This window comes from Pseudophryne corroboree, chromosome 3, assembly GCF_028390025.1.
Source record: "Pseudophryne corroboree isolate aPseCor3 chromosome 3, aPseCor3.hap2, whole genome shotgun sequence".
Lineage (NCBI taxonomy): Eukaryota > Metazoa > Chordata > Amphibia > Anura > Myobatrachidae > Pseudophryne > Pseudophryne corroboree.
In genome coordinates, this window is record NC_086446.1 from 85,711,447 (window position 1) to 85,739,149 (window position 27,703).

Sequence of the window (27,703 nt, forward strand, 5' to 3'; positions counted from 1 at the left end):
CCTACGGTTATCATACTGTTAACTGGGTTCAGATCACGAGTTGTACGGTGTGATTGGTGTGGCTGGTATGAGTCTTACCCGGGATTCAAGATCCTTACTTATTATGTTCGCTCGTCCGGGCACAGTATCTTAACTGAGGCTTGGAGGAGGGTCATAGGGGGAGGAGCCAGTGCACACCAGCTAGTCTAAAGCTTTTACTTTTTGTGCCCAGTCTCCTGCGGAGCCGCTATTCCCCATGGTCCTTACGGAGTTCCCAGCATCCACTACGGACTACGAGAAATAGAATTATCGGTAAGTAAATTCTTATTTTCTCTTACGTCCTAGAGGATGCTGGGGTCCACATTAGTACCATGGGGTATAGACTGGTCCACTAGGAGCCATGGGCACTTTAAGAATTTGATAGTGTGGGCTGGCTCCTCCCTCTATGCCCCTCCTACCCATTTCAGTTTAGCAAATGTGCCCGGAGGAGCCAGTCACGCTTTGGAGAGCTTCTAAAGAGGTTTCCACCTTTATTTTAAATGTTTGTTTTTTTCAGTCAGGTCTGTTTTGGCAGCAATCTGACTGCTTTGTGGGACTTAGGGGGGAGAACGGCCCAACTTCCTTAGAGTTAATGGTCCCGTTTCTCTGCAGACAGGACACTGCGCTCCTGAGGGAGCCATTCGCAAGCCACACCACGGCACAGCGTACCCTCCCGCAGCATGCCGCCACCCCCTAACAGAGCCTGAAGACACAAGAGTGGTGAGGGTGGGAGCGCAGCTCTGAGTACAGGCTGCTCTCCAGGGGGCTCGGAAGGCACACACTGCAGTGTGTCCCGCTGTGAGGGGCGCACTGAGCCACAATTGATACCTACACTGGCCACAACTATCTAACAGGGGTTTTAACCCTTGGTTGGACATTATATTACCTCAGGCCAGTATAATAAATGCGGGAAGCCGCGCGCAATTACAGGGGGCCCCTTCACTTAGAGCGGATCCTACAGCTCTCCGGCGCCATTTTCCCTCTGCAGCTCGTACAGGCAGCATTCACAGGGATGCGCAGCTCCTCCACAAGGACTCCAAGTCTCCTCAGTGGTACCAGGGTGTCTTAGTGAAGGGGGGGGGGAGCAGTGTTAAGATTATAAGCACTACTCAGGTGTTAGTTCTTGCGACCCATTTAAGTTTCACTTTTGCTGAAGGGGCGCTGTGTGGCTGGCTCTGACTTCTGTGTCTCTCTGAAGACCCTGCCTACATATACTGTGTTTTCACCTGGTGTCTGTGTGTGTGTAGGTGTCCCTTCACAATCATATTCCAGGGACTGTGTGTCTTGTACAGCGGATTGTCTCTCATCCCCTGGGATACCCAGGATAGTGTTCACTCCAAGTCCAGTGTGGCTGAACACACGTGGTTGGCTTCCATTAAAGGGATGATTTCTAATATTTCCACTAAACTGTCTCATAATGAGAAGGAGACGCAATTCTTACGGCAGTCTATGGATGACCTGATAAATAAAGATTCAGCTCACATGCCTGCGTCTCAAGCCCTCGCCATTTGCCCACAAAAGCGTACTCTGGTCCAAATCATGCAGGATGATACTGATCCTGATGCATCAGATCCAGAGGAGGGTGCAGTGGATGCGAGTGGGGGCATGCTGTCCTGTCACAGGGGATTCAGGCCCTCATTGAGGCTATCAGAACTGTCCTGCACATTCCTCACAGGGTAGAGGAGGAACCTTATTTTAATACTAAAAAGAAATCCTCAGCTACTTTTCCCGCTTCAAAGGAATTGAATGCCCTCTTTGAAGAGGCTTGGGTAAATCCTGACAAGAAATTTCAGATCCATAAAAGGTTAATTTCTTCCTAACCCTTTCCATTAGATGATAGGAAGAAATGGGAGAACCCGACGATTGTGGACGCATCGGTGTCCAGGTTGTCGCGTAAGATAGTCTTACCAGTTCCCGGGGCTGCGTCCTTAAAAGACGCGGCTGACTGCAAGATTGAGACCACTTTAAAATCTTTATACACGGCGGCGGAGGTGGCCCAGAGACCCACTATTGCTTGTGCATGGATCACTAGGGCCATCACTAAATGGTCAGGTAACCTAATTAGATTCCTTAACCAGGGACTATATTGTTTTACTCCTGCAGCATATCCAGGGCTCTACTAACTTTATGGTGGAAGCCAAACGCACGCACCACTGCCATAGCAGTGTCAGCACGCAGGGGATTGTGGCTATGCCAGTGGACTGCGGATGCGGACTCCAGGAAAGAAGTGGAAAATCTGCCTTTCACTGGAGAGGTCCTGTTTGGGGATGAACTGGATAAGCTAATATCCAAGGCTATGGCGGGTAAGTCTTCATACCTTCTTTCCGCAGCTGCCTCAGCTAGGAAAGCCTACTCTGCTCCAAGTCTAGAGTCCTTTCGAACGGCTAAATTCAAGGAAAAATCCAAGGGTTCTTCTACAGCCTTCAAAGGGAATAGAAGTAAGAAAACTCACAGCTGCAGGTTCTCAGGAACAGACCTCGGGGTCTGCTTCCTCAAAGCCTTCAGCATGACGGTGGAACACACTGCCTGGAAGACAGGCAGGTGGGAGCCTGGTTACGTTGTTTAAGTCACATTTGGGCAACGTTATGCCAGGATCCCTGGGTCAAAGATCTTATAGCACAGGGATACAGACTGGAGTTTCAAGAACTCCCACCTCCCAGATTCTTCAAATCCGGCTTACCAGCTTCTCCAGAAGCCAGTTCGATCTTACAAGCAGCAATTCAAAAACTGGTACTGACGCAGGTCATTGTTCCAGTTCCTCTTCACCTGCAAAACAAAGGTTTTTATTCCAACTTGTTTGGTACTGAAACCGGACGGTTCGGCAAGGCCCATTTTAAACCTCAAGTCACTGAACCCGTACTTAAGGGTGTTCAATATGGAGTCTCTGAGAGCGGTGATCTCAGGTCTGGAGAAGGGGGAATTCCTAGTGTCTCTCGACATCAAGGATGCTTACCTTCACATTCCGATTTGGCCGCCTCATCAGGCGTATCTAAGGTTTGCAACGCAGGACTGTCACTTCCAGTTTCAGGCCCTGCCATTTGGCCTCTCCACGGCACAGAGAGTTTTCACCAAGATGATGGCAGAGATGATGTTTCTCCTCTTCAAACAGGGAGTGAACATCATACCATACCTGGACTACCTGCTGATAAAAGCGCCTTCCAGGGAGAGGTTGTTGGACAGCATTGCCCTCTCAACCAGACTTCTTCAGGATCATGGGTTGATTCTGAACCTGCCAAAATCCCACCTGGAACCTACACCAGAGGCTTCCATTCCTAGGAATGATCCTGGATACAGAGGAACAAAAGGTGTTCCTTCCGTTGGAAAAGGCATTGGTAATACAGTCATTGGTGCGGGATGTCCTAAAACCAACCCGGATATCGGTGTATCTGTGCATTTGCCTTCTGGGGAAAATGGTTTCCTCTTACAAGGCTCTGCAGTACGGAAGGTTTCATGCCAGGCCATTCCAGCCGGATCTGTTGGACAAATGGTCCGGATCACATCTTCACATGCACCAGAGGATACCTCTGTCGCCAAAAGCCAGGATTTCTCTTCTATGGTGGCTCCAGACTTCTCACTTGACCGAGGGTCGACGGTTCGGGATTCAAAATTGGATTCTGCTAACCATAGACGCAAGCCTCAGACGTTGGGTAGCAGTCACTCGGGGGAACAGTTCCAAGGAAAATGGTCAAGTCAGGAAGCCATTTTCCTGATCAACATTCTGGCACTAAGGGCCATATACAACGCCCATATACAGGCATCGCATCTTCTTCAAGATCAAGCCATTCAGGTTCAGTCCGACAATGTGACGGCCGTAACGTACATAAACCGACAGGGCGGAACGAAGAGCAGAGTTGCAATGTCAGAGGTAACAAAAATTCTCCTCTGGGCAGAAAGACGCGGAGGCGCTGTCGGCAATCTTCATTCCGGGAGTAGACAACTGGGAAGCGGACTTCCTCAGCAGACACGACCTCCATCCAGGAGAGTGGGTCCTTCACCCGCAGGTGTTCAAATCCTTAACAAGTCGGTGGGGAATTCCAGATATACATGATGGCCTCTCGTCTCAACAAGAAGCTGAAAAGCTATTGTTCCAGGTCGAGGGACCCACAAGCAGTGGCGGTGGACGCTTTGGTGAATCCATGGGTTTACCAGATGGTTTACGTGTTCCCACCTCTTCCACTAATCCCAAGAATTCTCAAGAGAATAAAAAGGGAAAAGGTTCAAGCACTTCTCATTGCTCTAGATTGGCCGAGAAGGGCCTGGTACGCGGATCTGCTGGAGATGCTCTTGGAGGACACCTTGCCTCTACCGCTGCGAGAGTATCTTCTGCAACTGGGGCCGTTCGTCTATCAAGACTTACCGCAGCTATGTTTGACGGCATGGAAGTTAACGTCAGATTTTAGCCCGGAAAGGCATTCCAAACAAGGTTATTTCAACCCTGATCCAAGCTAGGAAAGGGGCAACGTCTAAACATTACCACCGTATTTGGAAAAAGTATGTCTCGTGTGAAAACAGGAAATTTCCTGCAGTGGAATTTCAACTGGGACGTTTTCTCTTTCTACAGTCAGGTGTGGATGTGGGCCTACGTTTGGGCTCCTTGATAGTCCAGATTTCGGCCTTGTCCATTTTCTTCCAGAAACAATTGGCTTCCCTCCCTGAGGTTCAGACATTCTTAAAAGGAGTTCTTCACATCCAACCGCCCTTCGTGCCTCCCACATCACCTAGGGATCTTAATGTAGTGTTGCAGTTTCTGCAATCGGACTGGTCTTTTACAGGAGTTTGAGGTTGTTTCTTACGTGGAAAACTGTTACACTGTTGGCCTTGGCTTCCGCAAGGCGTGTGTCCGAACTGGGGGGCGTTGGCTCACAAAAGCCCCTATTTGGTTTTTCATGAGGATAGAGCTAAACTCAGAACTCGTCAGCAATTTCTACCTAAGGTGGTGTCTGTGTTTCATATCAACCAACCTATTGTGGTTCCGGTGCTTACTGACACCTCTGCTACCTTAAAGTCCCTGGATGTTGTGAGGGCTTTAAGGATCTACGTGAGGAGGACAGCTCGTCACAGAAAATCTGTTTGTTCTCTATGATTTCAAGAAAATTGGTTGTCATGCTTTAAAGCAGTCTATTGCTCACTGGATCAGGCTTACTTTCCAGCAGGCTTGTTCATCGGCAGGATTGCCGGTTCCTAAAGTACAGGCCCACTCTACTAGGTCAGTGGGTTCTTCCTGGGCGGCTGCCTGGGGTGTCTCGGCTTTACAGCTCTGCCGAGCAGCTACTTGGTCAGGATCGAACACGTTTGCTAAGTTCTACAAGTTCGATACTTTGGCCTCTGTGGACCTTCAGTTTGCTGAGGTTCCTGCAGAACTGATTAACCAATCTCCCACCTGGTTTGGGAGCTTTGGTACATCCTCATGGTACTAATGTGGACCCCCAGTATCCTCTAGAGAAAATAGGATTTTAATTTCCTACCGGTAAATCCTTTTCTCGTAGTCCGTAGAGGATACTGGGTGCCCACTCGGTGCTTCATTTTTCTGCACTGTTACTTGGTTAAGTATTATTGTTGGTTCAGCCGTTGCTATTCCTGTTCAAGTTTGGTTAGCATGGCTTTCCTCTTGTTTGTGTGTGCTGGTTCGAATCTCACCACTGTTCAGTTAAATCCGTCTCTCGAAGAATGTCCGTCTCCTCGGGCACAGTTTCCTAGACTGAGTCTGGTAGAAGGGGCATAGAGGGAGGAGCCAGCCCACACTATTTAACTCTCAAAGTGCCCATGGGTCCCAAGGGACCCGTCTATACCCCATGGTACTAATGTGGACCCAGCATCCTCTACATACTACGAGAAAAGGGCTTACTGGTAGGTAATTAAAATCCTATTTTTGCTATTCCTAAAAAACTTAAGGCAAATAAATTCCCCAAGTTTTTGGCTTTTTTTAAATATGTCCTTTGTTCCTGCCCCTACGGCTGATTTGAGTAGGGGATATGAAAATATAACTTTTTGGTTAGTTTGAATAATTTGTTTTGATGCCAAATTGTATTGAGAAATTAATTTCGGTGAATCTTGAAATTCGCTCTTAGTTTTATGCAATTTTGGCTTGCTGCTATAGACATTAAGTAATGATGATCTGTCTGTAGGGGGTGTAGTTAATATCCCGGCGTCCAAATCCTGACAGCCGGGATTGCCGACACTGCTCGCCATGGCTATTCCCACTTGTGGGTGTCCATAGACACCCTTGCGAACGCAGCAAGCCCACAAGGGGACTCTTTGCGCTCGCCTTGCTGACGGTATTCTGGTGGCCGGGATGCCGCTGTCTGGCATCCCATCCGCCGGGATATCATTACCATCCCATCTAAAGTGTCCATGAGGTCCTTTATATGTTTTTCAAAATCTTTTTTTATTTGAGCAATTTCTATATAACTATCGTAATTGTACAGAAGGATTATTTTGTAGTCATTTTCTGTAATGGTTACTGTGAAAATGTATAAAGTTATTAGTATCTACCTCTTTGATGAGATGATGATATAATTCCCATGTCAGGATTCCAATAGTCAGACTGCCAACAGCAGCATCCTGACATTCAGAATCATAATGGATCTCTAAGTACTTTAACCTCAACCCACGTCTCGTGCAACCTAACCCTAATCCTCCCCCTATTGCCTAAACCTAACCTCAGTACTTACCTTTGGGATCCATCGGGATTCTAACCACCAGGATGCAGCAATCGTGTTCCTGACCACTTCCCCTTTTTGATATGTACATGTGATGATTTGATTAGCACGGATGGAAAGGGTAATATCCAGGAAATTGATAAAGGAAAATCTGGGTGCTAGAAAAAGAAATGTTAAAGGGATAAGATACCAAACAAAAGAGAGAAGACTCCTCATCTTTTTTTCCACATGAAAAACAGGTCATTGATGTAATGGCCATAGAGGACCAGGTTTGCAGAAAACTCACCATCCCATGTGAGCCTTTCTTTAAGAAAGCCAATATAAAGGTTAGCAAAGCTCGGAGCGCACCTGGTTCTGATGGCCATCCCATGTGTTCATGTAAAGTAGTGGTTGAATAGGAACTAATTGTGCTTGAGAATAAAAATAATGCATTGAAAAATAAAATAATTCTGTCTCTTTGAGGTCACTTTATGGGACTAAAGATAGTGACAAACTGCCTCAATCCCTAATGAATGTGGAATGGCAGAATATAGTGATTGTACGTCACATTAGAAAATAGCAATGTGGATCCCAAGTGATGGAATGTACTAATGTAAGATAATGGGTGGTTTCCCTAATGTGTGACCACAGAGAGATAGACAGAAGTTAGAGATGGGAGTCTACATAAAAAGAAAGATTGGAAGTGAGGTGTGGAATTAGTGAGGGACTTGTGGATCTTGGGGAGGTGGTAGTATGTAGCAAAAACTGGATGTGGGAGAAGAAGAGAATCACGGATCTCTGGATATCTTCTCTTCTGTGAATGTGGAATCCAATATGGTTTTTAACTCTAATTGAAATTTCTGGGTTGGACATAACCTGAAATGGTGTAAAAAACCTTGTCATTAAATTGACGATAGGTCTCAGCGAGAACATCGCCTCTGTTTTGGATTATAAACCCACCGCCTTTGTCAATAGATTTTATGATAATAGACTCATCTGTTATTAGTTTCAGGTCCTAACTTTACGAAAACAGATAACGTTATGGTAATGATGTAACCATGTTTCCGATTCATATAAGAGTGTTCGATACTCTAGCTAGGAGGTGTGTGCATCCCTTCAAAAATCAGCAAAGAACAAAAATGTGCCGTCTCATATTTTGGCTGTAGGTTTTCTAATTTTCACACAAATGATTGATAAGAATTTATAACACATTATAACTGGTCATTATTTTGTGGACTCTGGATACCCTGATTCACTTAGTGATTACACCTGCTCATTAGAGATTTAAGGAGAACTTCCCATGAGATCCACACCTGCTTCTAACGAAGGCACTGGAACGTGTTAAGCATACAAACCAACTTTGACTGTAAAATTCCTAGAGAGGGGCTATAAAGAAACTACCTTAAAAAAGATTTTCAAAATGTAAAAAAGTGTGTGGCTTGAAAAGGTTGGTGGACGCAATTCCCTGCTGCTACGATGTGGCCTGAGACTAAGGGGGGATATCCAATTAGCCCCGGTAGTTTACTGGGGCTAATTGTCCCGTTGGAGGCTAGCTAATTAGCCCTGATAAGCCGCAGCACACACCGGCTTATCAGGAATTTTTTTTCACCTGCCTCCGGAATCCCCGAAGCAGAATCCCCGAAAACGGAGCTGTTTCACTGAACCTGTGTGTTTTTTGGGAGAAGAGTTTTTTTGTTTTTTACAGGCGATCCAGTAAAAAAAAAAGGGGTGAAACATTGGGATAAAATGTTTTACCGGGGATAATTGTATGTCCCTTTTAGAGGCTGCTACAGCTGGCTACCGTTCTCTCCGCCAGTTGCACACCTACTAGCGAGCTATGGGAGAGTCAGACCTCCTGTTGAGCCCCTCCCCAGTGGCTCCAACCTGTTCTTGTCCCATGAATGGAACTCCTCTGTACTGGCGCTATTTTGGCTCGAGGTCCCATTGGATCTCTCCCTGCTTGTCCGGCTCACCAGTGTTGACCCGTGGTCACTGGAGACCTCCCATGGACCCTCTGCCTGCCGGCACCCTTGGCTCTGTTTGCCTGGAGCCACACCTGTATAGGCGGTGAACTGGACGGACCCCTCTGTCTCAGGTACACAGGTGCAGTTATGTCAGCAAACTACAGGGGCACACACCGCGTGAATTATAGCTCCTGTTTGTTCAGTTGTAATTTAATAGTCTGATATGTTATCTGGATCCCTAATTTCTCTAACGTCCTAGTGGATGCTGGGGACTCCGAAAGGACCATGGGGAATAGCGGCTCCGCAGGAGACTGGGCACAAAGTAAAAGCTTTAGGACTAGCTGGTGTGCACTGGCTCCTCCCCCTATGACCCTCCTCCAAGCCTCAGTTAAGATTTTGTGCCCGAACGAAAAGGGTGCAATCTAGGTGGCTCTCCTGAGCTGCTTAGAGTAAAAGTTTAAATAGGTTTTTTATTTTCAGTGAGAGCTGCTGGCAACAGGCTCACTGCATCGAGGGACTAAGGGGAGAGAAACGAACTCACCTGCGTGCAGAGTGGATTGGGTTTCTTAGGCTACTGGACATTAGCTCCAGAGGGACGATCACAGGCCCAGCCATGGATGGGTCCCGGAGCCGCGCCGCCGGCCCCCTTACAGATGCTGAAGCAAGAAGAGGTCCATAAATCGGCGGCAGAAGACTTTCCTGTCTTCATAAGGTAGCGCACAGCACTGCAGCTGTGCGCCATTGCTCTCAGCACACTTCACACTCCGGTCACTGAGGGTGCAGGACGCTGGGGGGGGGCGTCCTGGGAAGCAATGAATTTACCTTATTTGGCAAAAAATACATCACATATAGCTCCTGGGCTATATGGATGTATTTAACCCCTGCCAGTTTTCCAGAAAAAAGCGGGAGAAGAGCCCGCCGTGAAGGGGGCGGGGCCTATCTCCTCAGCACACAGCGCCATTTTTCCCACACAGCTCCGCTGGTAGGAAGGCTCCCAGAATCTCCCCTGCATCCTGCAACTACAGAAACGGTAAAAAAGAGAGGGGGGCACTTATTTGGCAAAATAACAGATATAAGCAGCTATAAGGGATAGACACTTATTGTAAGGTTGTCCCTATACATATATAGCGCTCTGGTGTGTGCTGGCAAACTCTCCCTCTGTCTCCCCAAGGGGCTAAGTGGGTCCTGTCCTCTATCAGAGCATTCCCTGTGTGTGTGCTGTGTGTCGGTACGTTTGTGTCGACATGTATGAGGAGAAAAATGATGTGGAGACGGAGCAGAGTGTCTGTAACAGTGATGTCACCCCCTAGGGGGTCGACACCTGAGTGGATGTACTGTTGAAAATTACGTGACAGTGTCAGCTCTATATAAAAAAACAGTGGTTGACATGAGACAGCCGGCTACTCAGCTTGTGCCTGTCCAGACGTCTCATAGGCCGTCAGGCAGATGGCAGATACAGACGCCGACACGGATACTGACTCCTGTGTCGACGGTGAAGAGACAACCGTGATTTCCAGTAGGGCCACACGTTACATGATTGAGACAATGGAAAATGTTTTATACATTTCTGATAATACGAGTACCACCAAAAAAGGGGTATTATGTTCGGTGAGGGGAAAACTACCTGTAGTTTTCCTGAATCTGAGAAATAAAATGAGGTGTGTGATGATGCGTGGGTTTCCCCCCGATAACAATTAATAATTTCTTAAAAAGTATTGGCTGCATACCCTTTCCCGCCAGAGGTTAGGGTGCATTGGGAAACACCCCCTAGGGGGGATAAGGCGCTCACACGCTTGTAAGAACAAGGGCTCTACCCTCTCATGAGATGGCCGCCCTTAAGGATCCTGCTGATAGAAAGCAGGAGGGTATCCAAAAAAGGTATTTACACACACACTGGTGTTATACTGCGACCAGCTATCGCCTCAGCCTGGAGGTGCAGTGCTGGGTTGGCTTGGTCGGATTCCCTGACTGGAAATATTGATATCCTAGATAAGGATAGTATATTATTGCCTATAGAGCATTTAAAAGATGCATTTCTATATATGCATGATGCACAGCGGAATAATTGCCGACTGGCATCAAGTATAAGTGCGTTGTCCAATTCTACCAGTAAAATGGTCAGGTGATGCGGATTCCAAACGGCATTTGGAAGTATTGCCTTTGAAAGGGGACATTTGGGGTCGGTCTTTTAGACCTGGTGGCCACGGCAACAGCTGGGAAATCCACGTTTGTACCCCAGGTCGCCTCTCAAAATAAGACGCCGTATTATCAGGCGCAGTCCTTTGTTGGCAAGCGGACAAAAGGTTCCTCTTTTCTGCTCGTGACAGAGGGAGAGGAAAAAGGCTGCAGAGATCAGCCAGTTCCCAGGAACAGAAACCCTTTCCCGCCTCTGCCAAGCCCTCAGTATGACGCTAGGGCTTTACAAGCTCAGGCACGGTGGGGGCCCGTTCTCAATGAATTTCAGTGCGCAGTGGGCTCACTCGCAAGTAGACCCCTGGATCCTTCAGGTAATATCTCAGGGGTACATATTGGAATTCGAGACGTCTCCCCCTCGCCGTTTCCAAAAGTCGACTTTACCGACGTCTCCCTCTGACAGGGAGGCAGTTTTGGAAGCCATTCACAAGCTGTATTCCCAGCAGGTGATAATCAAGGTACCCCTCCTGCAACAGGGAACGGGGTATTATTCCACACTATTGTGGTACCGAAGCCAGACGGCTCGGTGAGACCGATTCTAAAATCTAAAATCTTTGAACACTTACATACAGAGGTTCAAATTCAAGATTGAGTCACTCAGAGCAGTGATTGCGAACCTGGAAGAAGGGGACTACATGATGTCTCGGGACATCAAGGATGCTTACCTTCATGTCACAATTTACCCTTCTCACCAAGGGTACCTCAGGTTTATGGTACAGAACTGTCACTATCAGTTCAGACGCTGCCGTAGGGATGGTCCACGGCACCCCGGGTCTTTACCAAGGTAATGGCCGAAATGATGATATTCCTTCGAAGGAAGGGAATTTTAGTTATCCCTTACTTGGACGATTCCCTGATAAGGGTAAGATCCAGGGAACAGTTGGAGGTCGGTGTAGCACTATCTCAGGTAGTGTTGCGGCAGCACGATTGGATTCTCAATATTCCAAAATCGCAGCTGGTTCCGACGACGTGTCTTCTGTTCCTAGGGATGATCCTGGACACAGTCCAGAAAAAGGTGTTTCTCCCGGAGGAGAAAGCCAGGGAGTTATCCGAGCTAGTCAGGAACCTCCTCAAACCGAGCCAAGTCTCAGTGCATCAATGCACAAGGGTTCTGGGTAAAATGGTGGCTTCCTACGAAGCAATCCCATTCGGCAGATTCCACGCAAGAACTTTCCAGTGGGACCTGCTGGACAAATGGTCCGGGTCGCATCTTCAGATGCATCAGCGGATAACCCTGTCACCAAGGACAAGGGTGTCCCTCCTGTGGTGGTTGCAGAGTGCTCATCTTCTAGAGGGCCGCAGATTCGGCATTCAGGACTGGGTCCTGGTGACCACGGATGCCAGCCTGCGAGGCTGGGGAGCAGTCACACAGGGAAGGAATATCCAGGACTTATGGTCAAGCCTGGAGACATCACTTCACATAAATATCCTGAAGCTAAGGGACATTTACAATGCTCTAAGCTTAGCAAGACCTCTGCTTCAAGGACAGCCGGTGTTGATCCAGTCGGACAACATCACGGCAGTCACCCACGTAAACAGACAGGGTGGCACAAGAAGCAGAAGGGCAATGACAGAAGCTGCAAGGATTCTTCGCTGGGCGGAAAATCATGGGATAGCACTGTCAGCAGTATTCATTCCGGGAGTGGACAACTGGGAAGCAGACTTCCTCAGCACGACCTCCACCCGGGAGAGTGGGGACTTCTCCCAGAAGTCTTCCACATGGTTATAAACCGTTGGGAAAAAACTCGACAGGTATTGCGCCAGGCCAAGGGACCCTCAGGCAATAGCTGTAGACGCTCTGGTAACACTGTGGGTGTACCAGTCAGTGTATGTGTTCCCTCCTCTGCCTCTCATACCCAAGGTACTGAGATTGATAAGATGGAGAGGAGTAAGCACTATATTCGTGGCTCCGGATTGGCCAAGAAGGACTTGGTAACCGGAACTTCAAGAGATGCTCACGGAGGATCCGTGGCCTCTACCTTTAAGAAGGGACCTGCTCCAGCAAGGACCCTGTCTGTTCCATGACTTACCGCGGCTGCGTTTGACGGCATGGAGGTTGAACGCCGGATCCTGAAGGAAAAAGGCATTCCGGATGAAGTCATCCCTACCCTGATCAAAGCCAGGAAGGATGTAACCGTACAACATTATCACCGTATTTGGCGTAAATATGTTGCGTGGTGCGAGGCCAGGAAGGCCCCTACGGAGGAATTTCAACTGGGTCGATTCCTGCATTTCCTGCAAACAGGACTGTCTATGGGCCTAAAATTAGGGTCCATTAAGGTTCAAATTTCGGCCCTGTCGATATTCTTCCAAAAAGAACTAGCTTCTGTACCTGAAGTTCAGACGTTTGTCAAGGGAGTACTGCATATACAGCCTCCTTTTGTGCCTCCAGTGGCACCTTGGGATCTCAATGTAGTGTTGGGATTCCTAAAATCACATTGGTTTGAACCACTCACCACTGTGGACTTGAAATATCTCACTTGGAAAGTGGTAATGCTGTTAGCCCTGGCTTCAGCCAGGCGTGTATCAGAATTGGCGGCTTTATCCTATAAAAGCCCTTACCTAATTTTTCATACGGACAGGGCAGAATTGAGGACTCGTCCTCAATTTCTCCCTAAGGTGGTTTCAGCATTTCACTTAAACCAACCTATTGTGGTGCCTGCGGCTACTAGGGACTTGGAGGATTCCAAGTTGCTGGACGTAGTCAGGGCCCTGAAAATATGTGTTTCCAGGACGGCTGGAGTCAGAAAATCTGACTCGCTGTTTATCCTGTATGCACCCAACAAGCTGGGTGCTCCTGCTTCTAAGCAGACGATTGCTCGTTGGATTTGTAGTACAATTCAGCTTGCACATTCTGTGGCAGGCCTGCCACAGCCAAAATCTGTAAAAGCCCATTCCACACGGAAAGTGGGCTCATCTTGGGCGGCTGCCCGAGGGGTCTCGGCTTTACAACTTTGCCGAGCAGCTACTTGGTCAGGGGCAAACACGTTTGCTAAATTCTACAAATTTGATACCCTGGCTGAGGAGGACCTGGAGTTCTCTCATTCGGTGCTGCAGAGTCATCCGCACTCTCCCGCCCGTTTGGGAGCTTTGGTATAATCCCCATGGTCCTTTCGGAGTCCCCAGCATCCACTAGGACGTTAGAGAAAATAAGAATTTACTTACCGATAATTCTATTTCTCATAGTCCGTAGTGGATGCTGGGCGCCCATCCCAAGTGCGGATTGTCTGCATTACTTGTACATAGTTATTGTTACAAAAATCGGGTTATTGTTGTTGGGAGCCATCTTTTCAGAGGCTCCTTCTGTTATCATGCTGTTAACTGGGTTCAGATCACAAGTTGTACGGTGTGATTGGTGTGGCTGGTAATGAGTCTTACCCGGGATTCAAAATCCTTCCTTATTGTGTACGCTCGTCCGGGCACAGTATCCTAACTGAGGCTTGGAGGAGGGTCATAGGGGGAGGAGCCAGTGCACACCAGCTAGTCCTAAAGCTTTTACTTTGTGCCCAGTCTCCTGCGGAGCCGCTATTCCCCATGGTCCTTTCGGAGTCCCCAGCATCCACTACGGACTATGAGAAATAGAATTATCGGTAAGTAAATTCTTATTTTAGTCTTCCTTATTTTATTGATGCATTTAACAAATGTATTATGCTCTGTTTTGCCATAGCTTGTTAAAAAAAATTCTCTCACTTTCTAGGCCCTCTTAATCCCCCAGTGCCTAGTTGTCATAGTTAACATTTGTAGTCTGTATATGTTTTACATATGCTACGTTGTCTTCTTAGTGAGTTTGCGAATGGTTTTGATATCCTTAATGTTGTCTTTCACTTGTATAATCTCTGTTTCTTCCCCACTACACCTGCTCCCCTCCCAATGCCTTATCAGTAATGGTTACGAATTCCCCCTCCCCCTTTTTTTTCCCCTTCAAATTTCTTGTCTATTTGTTGCTTTCTCCCATTGTTTTGTTAGCAGCCGTACTCACACCCTGGGCTTCTTTTTTCATTGTGTCCCCACATAATGAAGTGATCCCTTCTCTGGACACCTACCCCCCACACAGTTGTAATGACTGGCTTCAGAACCTTTTGGGCTTACTAGCCAATTCTCCCTTTGGTCCAAAAACGTCCCTTTTTTCTCTCTTTCTGTTTCTGTGGCTGACATCCGGTTCTTTGGCTCTGGTCTACTTTGCTCTCCTGTTTCCTGTGTCTTCTAACTTCCCATGGCTATAAAACTTTAACTTTTAGGGCCAAATGTAATAGAGTGAGAGTTTCAGAAAGTGAGAGATCTGGTAAGGTTTTTCAGGTTTTTTTAAAGGGACAATCATTTGTCAGGTTGATCTAGCTGTGTAAATGATTGCCACTTTAAAAAAAACTGTAACACTTACCAAATCTCTCACTTTTTGAAACTCTCACTCTATTACATTTGGCCCTTAATGTTAGGCGTCTGAAGTTCCTAATGGCCACTAATGTGCTAGTTTCGACAAGAACACTTCCTAGGAAGGCCCATGCACTTGAATATTATGGGCAAGCAGCTGCTCATTAACCTCTAATCACCAACATGATGCTGTAAAGAGCTTAAAAACTGGACAATGGAGTGACAGATCATGATTTACACTTTTCAGATGAGATGTACATGTTTGGGTTTGGTGATTGCCAGGAGAACATCTGATGCCAGAGTGTACAGTAGCTACATTAAAGCATGGAGGTGGTGTCATTATGCTGTGGGGCGGTTTCAGCTGATTTGGCATGGGTCCACTAGTTGTGATACATAGTCACATTTACTCTGAGAAGTATAGAGATGTTCTTGATTATTCTATGCTCCCTACATTGTGTAATTTCTACAGAAATGAATGCTTTTATCAGAACGACCATGGCACCTGTCATGTATCTAGGGAGATGATGGAATGGTACACAGAAAATTCAGTAACCCAGATGAACTGGCCAGCTCAGAGTCCTGTTTTTAACCCCTTTGAGAACCTCTGGGCTGAATTGGAGCTATGGGTGCGCTCTAGGCTGACTTGACCTTCAGTGTCGCAGTCGGTCAATGTACCTAAGATGGAAAGGCAAAACATACCACCTGCTGTTGTCCAGGAACTTGTGAAGAGTTTGCCAAGAAGGGTGTCTGCAGTAACTACTGCACATGGTGGACCTACAAAGTACTGACGTCAATAAACTCTTGTTGATCTGTTTGCTGTCAGTATCCAATCACTTTTGTCTGCAAAGTATACTTTTCCCTTAACATTAGCCCCACTATCTCCCCCCAGCTACTGTGAGATGCCCATAAGGTAGTCATTAGGGGTGTCTTTGATCATGTTTGCGGCCTTCACAAGGAGAACCAAGTCTGAGCTACGAGGGTCATATACAGTATTCAAGGAGTCGCTTAGTTAGACAAGCTCCATAAATGCTTGGACGCAGTAGAAAACCACAAGTTGGTAGCTGCCAGGTGGATGAGTCCCCCAATAGGTGCCTTAACCAAACTTTCTATGAAAAAGAGAGATAAGGTCGATAGGCTTCTAGTGTTCAGGATACGCTCCAACTTTTCTCAGAACAATAATCTGTCAATTGAATCCCACCTAGGAAGAACTGTCCATGATCCCACTTTAATTACTGATGAGTTTCAAAGGTTTTATGCCTGGTTGTATAATCTCATGTCCTTAGCGAATAATCCTCCCCCTACTCTAAGCTCCATACAGGATTTTCAGTCCCACTACCATCTCCCTAACTTGTCCTCCTTTGCCATTGACCCTTTATGTGCTAAGATTGAGTTGCAGGAGGTTTCTTACGTAATTAAGGTCCTAATGGCTAATAAGGCCCAAATGGCTTTACGACCTCCTATTACAAAACATTTAATTCTGTTCTGTCCCCCAGTCTTGCCAAAGTGTTCAGAAGTGTGATGTCTGAGGGTTCCTGCTCCAGAGATGCCTTGAGGCCAGAATTATTGTTATTCCTAAAGAAGGGAAGGACCCCTCCAACTGCGCCAATTACAGGCCCATCTCATTGTTGAACACTGTCGCTAAGATAATTGCTAACCACCTGATCCTAGTATTACCTAATTTAATCAATAATGATTATGTCGGCTTTATACCTGGGAGACAGGTTTGCGACAATACCAGGCGGGTGATTGACCTCATCTGCTCTGTTAACAGTTATTCGTACCCAACCTTGGTTCTCTCTCTATACACCATGAAGGCCTTTCCTGGCTCAGTTGACATTTTTTTTGTTGTGAACGTGGTGAGCCTTCAGGTCTTGGCGGTGACTTTCTCCATGGTGTCCAGGCCCTTTACTTCTCCACTGCAGCCAGGGTTTCTGTGAATGAGCATCTTTAATCCCCTTTTTTGATTACTAATGGTACCAGGCAAGGGTTCCCTTTGTCACCCTTGATCATTGCTTTAGTTATTAACCTACTCGCAGCTTAAATTCTCTTAGATCCAGTTATTATGGGAGTGTCATTAGGCAGGGAGGAATTCAAGATATTCTTGCTTGCTGATGACATTCTTCTTGCCTTAACTTTTCATCACATTTTAGTTAGCAACTAAAATGGTGCATGGCCTACATCACAAAACATACCCAGAAAGACTAAACAAAATCTCAATATGTATAGCTTGGAGTAGAGAATGGAAAGGGGGGACATGATAGCAACTTTCAAATATATCAAGGGTTTTAACAAAGTCCAGGAGGGAAACATTCTTCATATGAAGAGAAGTATTAGAACACAAGGCCATCACACTGAGACTGAAGGGAGTTAGATTTAGGGGACAATTGAGGAAAAATTACTTCACAGAAAGGGTAGTGAACAAATGCAATAGCTTCCCATCAGAGGTGGTAGAGGCTAAGACAGTAGAGCAATTTAAACATGCATGAGATAGACATAAGGATAAAATAAGGGTTGAGGTAACAAAAATGCGCAGACTAGATAGGCCAAGTGGTTCTTATCCGAAGTCAAATTCTATGTCTCTGCCCAAATTATTTCAAACCCTGTCTGAATATGGTACTCTCTCAGGCTATAAGATAAACCTCTCTTAACAGAGGCCCTGATTCAGGTTTGTAATCAAAGCAAAAAACCTTGTTGGACTGCAGGTGGGGCAAATGTAACATGCAGAGATCCAGATACGATCTGATCCAGTTCCAGTCTGATAATTTGTAAAGTACTTTGCTATATCTCCAAGGACTCTCCAGTCTCAAGGCTCCGGACTCAGCCCGATCAGCACTCCAGTCCGTTCCGGTTCCATTCCGGTTTCTATTGCTATATGAACTTTTGCCTTTCTTCAGAACTTCCAGTGTCAAGATTCCGGATCAAGCTCAGTAAGCACTCCAGTCCATTCCGGTCATCAAGCCGGTTCCATTCTGGTCACCATTCCAATTGCTAACCTGGTATCTTGATCTCATCATACAGAATCTGCAGTAATCCACAGACTCTATTCTTAATAAAGTTTTATTCATATTATATCTGCCTTCAGACGTATCACTGCAGGAACAACAACGATTCTTCTGAGTACATTTATCAAGATCCATGCACTATACCTGATTAAAGCCACCTCCTTTCATTCACACTACCTCTGTGCCAGCTCCACCCACAAACGCCTGCCTAATCCAAACCCAACCCTCAGGCTTGACATTTTGCTTATATTTAGATCTGCCACTTTATTGACTCTTCCCCCTCAGCTTGATTGCTAGACCTTCGACCCTAATTGAGTCCTTATGCCTCTCTCAAAGAGAATAATTTCTATTCTATACAATTTTTTAATCTATGTCAAACAGTCAATCCGAGTCATGAACTTCAGTGGGACAGACTGCAACAAATATACTAGATGTAGCCCTGCGCTGCAATGAAAAGCTGCTGGTTTAAAATCAATGGAATTTACCCTTCAAAAATTCCCAAATATGGACTCATGCAAACAAATAAACGATAAAAAACTAGCGCTGCTGATGTTTTATAAATTATTAAAACAGTAGAACTTTCACAATGAAACATCTGATGGGGGAGTTTTAGAAACGAAATGCTTCATTCACAATCTGCCTGCAAATGGCTCCACGTATTTAGAAAGACACTTGCATCAATATTCAGCCTCCCCTGACAAAGGGGAGAGAATCCTTGAAACCGTTGAAGTTTTTATGCTGTGACGACCATCCATCAGCTGCGGGACGTGTGTTGCAGTTTTCGTGTGTTTTTATGCTTCATGAATTAATTTGTGTACATTTTTAAGCACTACCGTCTGCCTGTCTCCTGTCTGCAGTGAGTGGAAAAATAAAAATAAACCTTTCAGTGCACTCGAGACTGAACTTCAATGTAAGTGTCATTCTTATGGTTCACTGTGATTGAAAAGAGCACCAGCCATTTCCTATAGCTATAAAGATACGCTTATAGGAACGCGAGGCTGAATATTGATGTGAGTGTCTTTCTAAATACGTGGAGCCATTTGAGTGCAGATTGTGGATGAAGCATTTCGTTTCTAAAACTCCCCCATCAGATGTTTCATTGTGAAAGTTCTACTGTTTTAATGTTTTAATAATTTATAAAACATCAGCAGCGCTAGTTTTTTATTGTTTGTTTGCTTCAGTGGGAAAGAGTTTGGGGAGTCCATCAGATAAAGATACATGGTCTGTGTTACTCAAGAGGGTCCCTAGGGCCACAATTTCTTCCTCAATTAAGGAAAATGCTTATAATATTTATTACAAATGGTATCTGGTGCCCTCCTGTCGACACAAAATGTGTAGCTCTGCCTCAGACCGTTACTGGAGAGGCTTTGGGGAGTGCATGTATACAGTTAGTGGTCCTGCCCTAAAGTAGTCCCAATTTAAGATGAGGTAATTCTGCTACTCTCAGAGCTTCTCAAGATGCCATTAAATAAGTCACCCTGGTCTATTCTCCTTAGCTTAAGAAACAGGATTTAAAGAGAAGTTTGATGGCGCTCCTGTTCAAATCTCTGCTGCCCTCCCCCTACAACCTGGATCAATCCCAGATGATCCAAAAAGCTAAAGGTAAAGTAACAGAAGGTGGTGAGGAGAATTGGCGCTGAGAGGATCATAAAATCGGTACTTATCGTGAATGTTGTGTTGGATCAGATGTAACAGGTATTTTTCTTCTTATTCCCCTTCGGTTTTTTCTTAATCCGGTATTCTTCCAATGGGTTCACCAATGTGGAAAAAAGGTTGATTATAGGTTAACCACCGATGTATTTGATTATTCGGAAGATGCTTTTTAAGAGGTACAATTTATTTCCTCCCAACTATCTATATTGATAGATGTACCTTGCTTACATAAATAAATGTGTTCTCAAAGCCCATCAAGGTTTCTTTTTTAGAAAATATCTAATTCGATGGTACTCCTAAAACAAGTGCATACCTTCACTTACACAAAACAAAGGTGGTGGCAGGCCTATCAAGGTATCTTTTTACGCCGAGACCTTATTCCTCATTTTACCATTACAATTTAAGAGATGTGTAGGAATGGCAGGGGTGAATCTCTATTGTGCGTACCTCACTTACACTAATATAGTGTGTTATCCTCTCATAAAGGTATCTTTTATGTGGCAAAGGTTCGTACCAGTACTCACGCGTGATGGCGGTGTTCTAAGCCCATCAAGGTATCTTTATCTTCCTTCAATTAGATGAAGACTCTTATAAAAGTATAACAATTCTTTAATAGATTACAAACAAGAATAAAAACAAAAATATTGGCTGCAGGGAGCTACCATCCGTGATGGGGATTGGTCAGACCAACTTCATCCAGGCATTAGGGACCGGTATCCTATCTGACTGAATAGTAAACAAACAAAAGTGGGAAGCGGCATAGCGTTTGCACGGCTGCTAAAAACTGCTAGCGAGCTAACAACTCGGAATGACCACCAATACCCCATAATGACGTGAAAAATATATTTTTTTAGATTTTTGCAAATAAAAAAGAAATCACATGTACATAAGTATTCACAGCCTTTGCCATGAATCTCAAAATTGTGCTCAGGTGCATCCTGTTTCCACTGATCATCCTTGAGATGTTCCTACAGCTTAATTGGAGTCCACCTGTGGTAAATTCAGTTGATTGGACATGATTTGGAAAGGCACACACCTGTATATATAAGGTCCCACACTTGACAGTGCATGACTGAGCACAAATCAAGCATGAAGTCAAAGGAATTGTCTGAAGTACGATTGTCTCAAGTCACAAATCTGGGAAAGGGTACATAAAAATATCTGTTGCTATGAAGGTCCCAATGAGCTCAGTGGCCTACATCATTCGTAAATGGAAGAAGTTCGTGACCACCAGGACTCTTCCTAGAGCTGGCCGGCTGTCTAAACTGGGCAATTGGGGGAGAAGGGCCCTAGTCAGGTAGGTGACCAAGAACCCGATGGTCACTCTGTCAGAGCTACAGCATTCCTCTGTGAAGAGAGGAGAACCTTCCAGAAGGACAACCATCTCTGCAGCAATCCACCAATCAGGCCTGTATGGTAGAGTGGCCAGACGGAGAAGACACCCCTTAGTAAAAAGCAGATGAGGGACTCTCAGACCATGAGAAACAAAATTCTCTGGTCTGATGAGACAAAGATTGAACTCTTTGGCGTTAATGCCAGGCATCATGTTTGGAGGAGACCAGGCACCGCTCATCACCAGGCCAATACCATCCCTACAGTGAAGCATGGTGGTGGCAGGATCTCGCTGTGGTGATGTTTTTTAGTGGCAGGAACTGTGAGACTAGTCAGGGTAGAGGGAAAGATGAATGCAACAATGAACAGAGACATCCTGGATGAAATCCTGCTCCAAAGCGCTCTTGACCTCAGACTGGGGCGACGGTTCATCTTTCAGCAGGACAACGACCCTAAGCACACAGCCAAGATAGCAAAGAGTTGGCTTCAGGACAACTATGTGAATGTCATTGAGTGGCCCAGCCAGAGCCCAGACTTGAATCCGATTAAACATCTCTGGAGAGATCTGAAAATGGCTGTGCACCGACGCTTCCCATCCAACCTGATGAAGCTTGAGAGGTGCTGCAAAGAGGAATGGACGAAACTGGCCAAAGATAGGTGTGTCAAGCTTGTAGCATCATAGTCAAAAAGACTTGAGGCTGTAATTGCTGCCAAAGGTGCATCAACAAAGTATTGAGCAAAGGCTGTAAATACATATGTACATGTGATTTCTTAGTTTTTTATTTTTAATAAATTTGCAGAAATCTCAAACCTTTTTCACGTTGTCATTATGGGGTGGTGTTGTTTGTCGAATTTTGAGGGAAAAAAATAGTTTGTTCCATTTTGGAATAAGGCTGTAACATAACAAAATGTGGAAAAGGTGAAGCGCTGTGAATACTTTACGGATGCACTGTACACAAGACGAGCAAAGAAAGTGGGAGTTTCTATTGGTACTGTATGGGCAAGACAATCTTTTTTTTTACATGTTGGCAACTCATGTTTTATTGGCATGACCGTTTGCCCATGATTTTCGAGCCAGAAAGGCTCTTTGAGTTTATAATTTAGACCTTGGTCCAGGAAACTGTGTTCTGAATATTTTTAAAAGACTGTGAAAATAACAGGTTCACACTTCTTATTGGTCATGTCTTGTCTTTCTTCTGGGCAGTGTCTGAGCGATGTCCTGCCATTGTACTCTCTCCTCTCCGCTTCATTTTCTATTTCTCATGCTCATATTTTTCCATTACAGGGATTTTAACCTGCGCCATATTTTGCTGGTGGTTTTGTGGGTCCTACCCTTGGATTTTGGCATCATTGCAGATGTTGCCATTGCTGACTCTTAAAAGATTTTATTGATTTTTCCTCCTGTGACCGGACGGTCCTGTACGAGAGTCCTCACCACTTTGTATTCCGTCCCCGTCACAGAATGGAGTTTTAGGTCACACGGGACCTGGCCAATTAGGGGATTCCCCGCTTACCATCAGTAACCACCTGTTACTGACTCCACCCACTGCGCCGTGGGCAGGTACTAGGCTGCAGACTCCTTGTAGCTGTGGCGTCTAGATCTACGGTTCTGCTCTGTATGCGTCGACACACTTTCTTACCACCCCTGTGTGGTGTTGACGAATCCCCACTAGTCGCTTGATTAGGCCTCTACCCAGTAGCTGGCTGGAGGCGGAGCTTGGAAACACTGGGTGCACCCTGGACAGCCGGAAGATGGAGCTAGGTTTCACCTAGCCCTGCAGGTCACAAGATGAAGCGGTCGTCTTGAGGCAGATGATGTTTATTTGCCAAAACCAGTTCTGAAAAGAGCTCAGCAATACAGTAGATGTTTACAGCAGAGTGAAAATGGTATAAAACACCCTGGAGGCTCGCAGGACTCCTTTTTATGTCCATTTTCCACACAGTACCACGGGGTGAGTCCGCCCTGTAGTTTACAACCAATCACTGTTTACCCATATGCTGTGCATGCCTTGGTCACATGCACATCTACCATTGTCCTCTAGGGACAGTGGGGAGTGGTCACTCTCCTTTGACCTTCCCATGCTGGAGGATTGGGATCCACCCCGGTGACATTCAGTCTGGCTGGGGGGAAGTTTTCCCGCCTAAACTTACTTCCAGAAATCTGCCCAGGACCTAGCTCACCATCTGCAGCCTGAATTCGGGCTCCAGAGCTGGGCAGCCTAGATCCCCGGTCAGGGTTTTCTGCTCACCGAGTGTGATCTCTATGGAGCTCCAGAAAACCACTCAGCTTGTTGGGAAGCTGAGCTTCTCCTCTCTCTCCCCATGATACTTTTATGTGAAAGGCTAGAGAAGGCATTCCGTTTTGGGGGGAAAGGTCTGGAGGAATCCAACAGCCTTCACAGCCATGGATTCCCCCCTCCTGTGACACACAACTAACGAAGTGCACTTTCATTGAACATACATTTAAATACACTGTACATTTCTGTTTAAATACACTGAGCCTGTGCCCTGCACATGCTCCACATACCCAGGCACTGCAGCTGGGGGATCCGCTATCCCCAGCTCAGTGCCTCATAACACTGTATATATTCTGTATACATTTAAAAGCATTGTAATTTTTTTTTCACTGTGCTCAGTGCTGGGCTTCCTGAGCCCTGCAACCTGGCTGATAGGGCTCTCTCAGTGCTGGTGGTATGGGGGCTGGCTTCCCCCATCCTCCAGCCGGCCTGTTCACTGCCGGCCACTGGGGTCCAGGTAGCAGGCTCTCCCTGTACCCCCAGTGCGACACTCATTTGTTGGCCTCGCCGCAGCGCCCGGCGCACCCCTCTTCTGAAATTTGGCGACTCGGGATGCTCATCCCTGCCGCCACGGCTCTGTGCCTCTGCAGCGCTGAGGTGCCGAGAGCGTAGCTCCCGGTCCCAGCGTCCAGTTACCTACACACACCTCTGCCGCTAGGTAGCTGGCTAGCCACCTCCGTAGTGCTGGGGCGCCAGGAGCTCGGCATCACACAGAGCACTGCAGCGGGAGCTGATCTCCCGGCTGCAGCGGCTCCACCTTCTCCCCCAGCACACACACACACACAGCTCGGCGCACCGGGGAGCTGCACTCTCACTGCCGCGATTGCCAGAGAGCCTACAATACATTTAAAGATGGCGCCTAGTGCCAGTGCATGTTTAAAAGTGGCGTCAAGTGCCCATTGTCCTCATAACGGCGCTGGGCAGCTAAGGGTTAAACCCTTCAGTGCCGCGGCTGCCATTACACATGTGGCTGGGGTCTCTCCGGCCACACTTCCTGCCAGGCAGATGTCTATATTGGCTGGCCTAGCTTTAAGGTCTCCATTTACGATTGATCATGGTAACAGTGCTGTCCTGTTTTTCGGGCCTTTAGCCAGCATAGGTTATTTCCATATTCTGGATTATCTAGGATGTTTTTCTGGTTCGGGAAATGGTGAGTGTATTTCTCTCTTTCACATACTCCTTTATATGGTATAGGTCTCTGTGGATAGTTAATCTCCTTTATGGAAGATGGATAGCATTCTAATGTTTTCTCTAATACAAATGAGCGACTGTCTGGAAATGGAATGTTTGGTGGCCTGATAGTGTGAGGCTACCATCTAACGGGTATGTGCAGTGACTGATCTCAGAATGACTTACTCTGCCGACTCAGTGAGTGCTTTTGGGTGTAGGCATAGGGCGATGTAGGCACACAGTTGGTCGGGTGTTCTGCTCATACTTTCCAACTTTACTAAATGAATGTTTGTATCTAATGACTCCAGTTTAGACATCAAGTTGGAATGTTCCTAAGTTTACCAGTGTTCCTTATATAGATGCGAAAGAGAAAAGTGTATTTTGGGCCCTCACCGTTAAATCAGTGTCTCTGAATCCATATGTGGGACACTGTGTTCGCCCCCCTTACTCATAATTTTGTTTCATTTTCAGAGTGTTTGAATCGGCTTACAGTCATTAGGTCAACATGGTCATTAGGTCGACGTGGAAAAAGGTTGACATGAGTTTCACATTTTTGTATTCATTTTTTAACTTTTTCATACTTTACGATCCACGTGGACTACAATTGGGAACGGTAACCTGTGCCGAGCGCAGCGGAAGCCGAGCGATGCACATTGTCCGAAGCATGGCAAGGGTACACGGTACACTAATTGGGGTTCCCCGTCACTTTACAAAGAAGATGACACAAAAAAAAGTAAAAAAAACTCACGTCGACCTTGTTCAAGTCGACCTATTCACCATGTCGACCTAGTGCATGTCGACCAATAGTGGTCGACCTAAATCTTGTCGACCTAATGACCCATTTATTGCAGTTCAGAGAGGCATAGATGGAGCCAGCATTAGGAGGGCATGCTGGGTCCTGTGGTGCAATTTGGAGGATAGAGGGGTGCCTCCAGGTAAGCTAGCTCTCAATCTGGATATGTTTTGTATGTGCCATTATCATGTGGCCGTACATCAAGCAATTGTATGACCCATAGTGATTATTATTATTACTATGCTGTGTGTGAGTTTGGGGAGTGGTACCCCTCAGGTCTGGTGTGACTGGGCTACCTTGGGGCAGCACGCCATATTATTTATTTAGCACTTATGTAACACTCCTATTTTTCCACTAATATTACTCTTATGAGTATTTTATTAATACCCTTATTTCTGTAGCACTTTCTAACCCATAGCTTCTGCTTCTTTCTTAACACATATTAACACTTTAGTATTTCAATGGTGTGCTACCCTAGGGTGGTCGGGCCTGAGCCGACTTTGTGGGGTCCAAGCCCTGGACTTATGCTTAGTTAGGGACCTCCAGTAATAGAGCAGCCGTGAAGTGGCCTGGAGGCTTATCATATCTTTTGCAAAACATATGTAATGAAGAGCTCTACATTTTCTATTATTACATAGTGTATAGTTCTTCTTACTAACAGCCAGCAGAGTGCGTGGGAAAAATCCCATTTGTATTTCTTGTCTAGAGTAAACCCCTCCCGCAGCACCTGAGGATTGTTACCAGCTTGATTAGAGCAGTTTGCCACCATTTATTGCAGTTCCCCGTCACTTTACGAAGAAGATGACAAAAAAAAAAAGTAAAAAAACTCACGTCGACCTTGTTCAAGTCGACCTATTCACCATGTCGACCTAGTGCATGTCGACCAATAGTGGTCGACCTAATGACTGTCGACCTAAATCTTGTCGACCTAATGACCCATACCTATTTGAATCACATCTCTCCTATGAGTTGAGTTACTCATAAACTGAAGACTCAGGTGATGGAGGGGTGTAGAGATGGGAGGAGACATCAGTGAAGTGTTTAGTTTACAGCACTGTGTCCGGTACACCCCATTGTTACCAGTGTCCCCCAGATGAATTCAGATAAATGGAGCAACCTAACTTGCCACTGCTAAAACACTGCAAGGCTGCATCTGATTGGATGACACTGTTTAAGACACACCCATTTATACAAGTAGTTAAACTGCTGCATTTGTGTTTTGAAAGTCAAAATTCATAGCATTGAATCCTCACCTTACCCAAATAAAGAATTATTCATGTTGGGCAGTGCTGCCTTATGTGTATGCAATACATTGGTGTCTTGCTCTGCTCCAAGCCACTTGGTTACTTATTATATTATCTAAACATGTAATCTGTATGCACTGTGTACTCAGTGAAGCTGCACCACCTGTTCTAGGCCTCCAGCATCTGGCCCTGGTATGTGCAGTAGAAGGGAGCCACTGCTGTAAGCCTGCATGCGCAACTCTGAATAGGACACAAAAATGATACCGTCATGATATTGCGAGCATCGCAAATTATTAAAATAAACATAATCCCTATGGGGTATATTCAATAAGAGTCGTATCCATCCAGTTTTCGGAATGGATCCGACAACCCTATTCAATGGATGGCCAAATCAGACTGTCGGATTTGGCCATACACAGGGTCCTGTCAGCGGCTGCAGATACGCTGACAGCAGCGGCCAGGGGAGCAGAGATCTGCAGCCGTGAGCGGGAGGGGCTGGCTGCGGGGGGCATGTGTTGAGTGGCGGGGGGAGGCGCTGCAGGGTTAGAGGTGCTGCGGGCGTCGCAGAGATCGATGGACAGCGGGAGGAGCTGCAGGGAGAGGTGCCTGGCCGGGGGACGGCCAGGCTCCCCTCTCTCCCTGCAGCGCCTCCCCCCGCCGCAGACATGTCCCCCAGCAGCCAGTTCCCCCCCGCTGGCCGTTAATCTCTGCTCCCCCCGCAGCACGGCTCCTCTCCTCAATCCGACTTGTTTTCAAGTCGAATTGAGTTTGTCGGAAAGGGGGCCAAAACCTCTCGGATTTGGCCCCATTTCCGACAGAAGCACATGGATCAGCATCTATTCCGCCAATCCACGTGTTTCCCAACAAGTTGTGAATTCCCAACTTGTCAGAAAAAATCAGCCCCTATTGAATAGGTCGGAACCCCTTCTGACCTATTTCTGTTGGAAGCTGACGTCTTTCCGACATGACAGCAGCTTCCGACAGTTATTGAATATACCCGTATATGTGTGAGTATACAGTATGTCTGTACC

General features: G+C 46.3%; 1 protein-coding gene across 1 annotated transcript in view; it reads left to right on the forward strand.

The window, feature by feature from the left end:
• LOC135057192 (uncharacterized) overlaps positions 1-27,703 on the forward strand; it is a 244,293-nt gene that overhangs the window by 44,005 nt on the left and 172,585 nt on the right. The window lies entirely within an intron of this gene.